The sequence below is a fragment of the Triticum dicoccoides genome, chromosome 3A (genome assembly GCF_002162155.2).
Source record: "Triticum dicoccoides isolate Atlit2015 ecotype Zavitan chromosome 3A, WEW_v2.0, whole genome shotgun sequence".
NCBI lineage: Eukaryota > Viridiplantae > Streptophyta > Magnoliopsida > Poales > Poaceae > Triticum > Triticum dicoccoides.
In genome coordinates, this window is record NC_041384.1 from 22,513,555 (window position 1) to 22,518,888 (window position 5,334).

A 5,334-nucleotide genomic window follows, 5' to 3' on the forward strand; every position below is an offset into this window, starting at 1 on the left:
CAAACAGTGTTCTCTCCTCTGAGACGTGTTTCCAACCAACTGCTGGAAGTCCTGATGTGTTCACTTGTAATCCAGTCGTCACACCGCTCCGGGTGTTTGGAGCGCAGACTGTTCTTGTGTTCATCGACATACAGGGTCACCAAGGTAGAGTTCATTAGTACTGTGTAGTGTGCTTGAGACCAAGAATATCCGTCCCTGCATATTATTGAGTACCCTCCAAGCGTGCCTTTTCTAGTCAGTCTCCCCTCATACCGCGATTCAGGGAGACCTATCTTCTTAAGGCCAGGAATGAAGTCAACACAAAACCCAATGACATCCTCTGTTTGATCGCCCATGGAGATGCTTCCTTCTGGTCTAGCACGGTTACATACATATTTCTTTAGGACTCCCATGAACCTCTCAAAGGGGTACATAGTGTGTAGAAATACAGGGCTCAGAATGACAATCTCGTCAACTAGATGAACTAGGACGTGCGTCATGATATTGAAGAAGGATGGTGGGAACACCAGCTCGAAACTGACAAGACATTGCACCACATCACTCCTTAGCCTTGGTATGATTTCTGGATCGATCACCTTCTGAGAGATTGCACATAGCTTCACAATGGCTAATCGGACGTTTTCCGGTAGAAACCCCCTCAATGCAACCGGAAGCAGTTGCGTCATAATCACGTGGCAGTCATGAGACTTTAGGTTCTGGAACTTTTTCTCTGCCATATTTATTATTCCCTTTATATTCGATGAGAAGCCAGTTGGGACCTTCATACTAAGCAGGCATTCAAAGAAGATTTCCTTCTCTTCTTTGGTAAGAGCGTAGCTGGCAGGACCTTCATACTGCTTTGGAGGCATGCCGTCTTTTTCATGCAAACATTGCAGGTCCTCCCGTGCCTCAGTTGTATCTTTTGTTTTCCCATACACGCCCAAGAAGCCTAGCAGGTTCACGCAAAGGTTCTTCATCACGTGCATCACGTTGATCGAAGAGCGGACCTCTAGGTCTTTCTAGTAGGGTAGGTCCCAAAAAATAGATTTCTTCTTCCACATGGGCGCGTGTCCCCCAGCGTCACTCGAAACAGCTAGTCCGTCGGGACCCTTTCCAAAGATTACATGTAAATCATTGACCATAGCAAGTACGTGATCACCGGTACGCATGGCGGGCTTCTTCCGGTGATCTGCCTCGCCTTTGAAATGCTTGCCTTTCTTTTGACACTGATGGTTGGTCGGAAGAAATCGACGATGGCCCAGGTACACATTCTTCCTGCATTTATCCAGGTATATACTTTCGGTGTCAGCTAAACAGTGCGTGCATGCGTGGTATCCCTTGTTTGTCTGTCCTGAAAGTTTACTGAGAGTGGGCCAACCGTTGATGGTTACAAACAACAATGCGTGCAGGTTAAATTCCTCCCGTCTATGCTCATCCCACGCACGTACACTGTTTCCATTCCACAGCTGTAAAAGTTCTTCAACTAATGGCCTTAGGTACACATTAATGTCGTTGCCGGGTTGCTTAGGGCCTTGGATGAGAACTGGCATCATAATGAACTTCCGCTTCATGCACATCCAAGGAGGAAGGTTATACATACATTCAGTCACGGGCCAGGTGCTGTGATTGCTGCTCTGCTCCTCGAAAGGATTAATGCCATCCGCGCTTAAACCAAACCATACGTTCCTTGGGTCACGTGCAAACTCAGCCCAGTACTCTCTCTCGATTTTTCTCCACTGCGACCCATCAGCGGGTGCTCTCAACTTCCTGTCTTTCTTACGGTCCTCACTGTGCTATTGCATCAACTTGGCATGCTCTTTGTTTCTGAACAGTCATTTCAACCGTGGTATTATAGGAGCATACCACATCACCTTCGCAGGAACTCTCTTCCTGCGGGGCTCGCTGTCAACATCACCAGGGTCATCTCGTCTGATATTGCAATGCACCGCATACCAGGCATGCGTTCAAATCCTTGTATGCACCGCGGTAGAGGATGTAGTCATTTGGTCATGCATGTATCTTCTACACCTCCAATCCTAGAGGGCATACGACCTTCTTTGCTGCGTACGTACTGTCGGGCAATTCATTATCCTTTGGAAGCTTCTTATTCAATATTTTCAGTAGCTTCTCAAATCCTTTGTCAGGCACAGCATTCTCTGTCTTCCATTGCAGTAATTCCAGTACGGTACCCAGCTTTGTGTTGCCATCTTCGCAATTGGGGTACAACCCTTTTTTGTGATCGTCTAACATGCGGTCGAACTTCAGCTTCTCCTTTTCACTTTCGCATTGCATCTTTGCATTGACAATGACCCGGCGGAGATCATCATCATCGGGCACATCGTCTGGTTCCTCTTGATCTTCAGTAGCTTCCCCATTGCAGCATCATTGGGCACATCGTCTGGTTCCTCTTGATCTTTAGCAGCTCCCCACGTTGCAGCATCACCATATTCAGGGGGCACATAGTTGTCATCGTCCTCTTCTTCCTCGCCGTCTTCCATCATAACCCTATTTCTCCGTGCCTCGTCCAAACATTATAGTGTGGCATGAAACCCTTGTAAACAGGTGGGTGTGAAGGATTTTCCGGTCAGAGTAAGACTTCGTATTCCCACATTTAGGGCATGGACAATGATGTCTACTACACAACCTTCTTCTTGTAGACGTTGTTGGGCCTGCAAGTGCACAGGTTTGTAGGACAGTAGCAAATTTCCCTCAAGTGGATGACCTAAGGTTTATCAATCCGTGGGAGGCGTAGGATGAAGATGGTCTCTCTCAAACAACCCTGCAACCAAATAACAAAGAGTCTCTTGTGTCCCGAACACACCCAATACAATGGTAAATTGTATAGGTGCACTAGTTCGGCAAAGATATGGTGATACAAGTGCAATATGGATGGTAGATATAGGTTTTTGTAAAATGAAATAATAAAAACAGCAAGGTAACTAAAGGTAAAAGTGAGCGTAAACGGTATTGCAATGATAGGAAACAAGGCCTAGGGTTCATACTTTCACTAGTGCAAGTTCTCTGAACAATAATAACATAGATAGATAATATAACAAACCCTCAATATGCAACAAAGAGTCACTTCGAAGCCACTAATAGCGGAGAACAAAAGTAGAGATTATGGTAGGGTACGAAACCACCTCAAAGTTATTCTTTCGGATCAATCTATAAAAGAGTTCGTTCTAGAATAACACCTTAAGATACAAATCAACCAAAACCCTAATGTCACCTAGATACTCCATTGTCACCTCAAGTATCCGTGGGCATGATTATACGATATGCATCACACAATCTCAGATTCATCCAACCAACATAAAAGTACTTCAAAGAGTGCCCCAAAGCTACTACCGGAGAGTCAAGAACGTGTGCCAACCCCTATGCATAGGTTCATGGGCGGAACATGCAAGTTGGTCACCAAAACATACATCAAGTGGCACATGATATCCCATTATCACCACAGGTAATCACGACAAGACATACATCAAGTGTTCTCATAAAAGACTCAATCCGATAAGATAACTTCAAAGGGGAAACTCAATTCATCACAGGAGAGTAGAGGGGGAGAAACATCATAAGATCCAACTACAATAGCAAAGCTCGGGATACATCAAGATCGTGCCATAGAGTGAACACGAGAGAGAACACGAGAGAGAGAGAGATCAAACACATAACTACTGGTACATACCCTCAGCCCCGAGGGTGAACTACTCCCTCCTCATCATGGATAGCGCCGGGATGATGAAGATGGCCGCCGGAGATGGATCCCTCCTCCGGCAGGGTAACGGAAAGGGGTCCCGATTGGTTGTTGGTGGTTTTGGAGGCTTGCGGCGGCGGAACTGTCAGGACCCCGACTCGATGTCACATCGATCTAGCCGGTAACACTTCATATCACTTTGCGGCCTCACGCACGGTGTTCCCACGGGTGTCGCCTTACCTTTGCCCGGGACCGTTTTGCGCCTTTTGGCTCACGTATATGATAGTGTCGCTAGCATCCATATGATAAAGAGCCCGGGCTGACATGACTAGTCGTAAACCCAAAGTGGCACAGACTTACAGGGACAGGCATCCATGACCCAGCTTCGAACGTGTCGGTCATCAGCAAGTGGGTCCGGGCTGTAGCACTGGGCTAGCAGGACTCCGGTAAACCGGGCTGTAGCGGGCTAACAGGACTCCGGTACTCAAAGCGTGACATTTCCCCGAAGGGACAGACACAGGAACGAAGAAGGACACATGCCGGCCAGCCTAAGTGTTCCAGAGCAGTAGCAAGCTACCATGGCTCAGCGGTAACACTAGGAGACATTTCCCGGTAAGAGAGGCTACTAAAGATAAACAACTAGATGGTCAGATCCCACACATACCAAGCATTTCAATAACACACACACAATATGCTCGATATGTGCAAATACAACATGGCATCACAACATGACTCTACGACTCAAGTATTTATTCAATAGGCTCCGAGGAGCGAGATATTACATACATGGGTCTCATGACCCAACACTCAGAGCATACAAGTTAAAGCACAAGCGGAAGCTATCATGTCTGAGTACAGACATCTATAAATGAAAAAGGCTGAGAAGCCTGACTATCTACCAGATCCTGCCGAGGGCACAAGATCGTAGCTGAGGTATCAAGCTAAACGTCGAAGTCCACGTGAAACTACTAGCGAGACCGAAGTCTCTCTGCAAAAACATAAAATAGGCAAACGTGAGTACAAATGTACCCAGCAAGACTTACATCAGAACTATCTACATATGCATCATTATCAACAAAGGGGTGGTGGGGTTTAACTGTAGCAAGCCAGCTTTGACTCGGTGGCTATCCTAAACTACGACTGCAATGTAACTCTTTTGAGGTGGCGCACACGAGTCCACATATTCACCATATCAATACACCACTATGGAATCGCTCCCGTCTCCCTACGAGAACGCCATCCATAGCACTCACGCTTATCTTGCGTATTTTAGAGTATCCACTTTCACTTGTCTATGAACTGATATAAGCAACCCAGAAGTCCTTTTCCGCGGACACGGCTATTCGAATAGATGATGTTAACCCTGCAGGGGTGTACTTCTTCACACACGCTCTCACCACTTACCGCCGTTTACACGACATGTACTCGGCAACCTTCAAGCGGAAGCCCAACGTGGGTGTCGGCCACGGCCTGCCTAAACACTCAAGTCTCTAGTCCAGGTTTATCGCCTATTCGGGTTCCATCCATGAGGAGATCCGGCCGGAGTTTCGCTCACAGCCCCAAACGATGTGTACAGGGTTCCGTGACACCAAACGGGCGCCCGGTTTACCCGGCCACGTGCCTACCGCATCACAGCCCACCCCTACGGTCAGCGCTGCGCA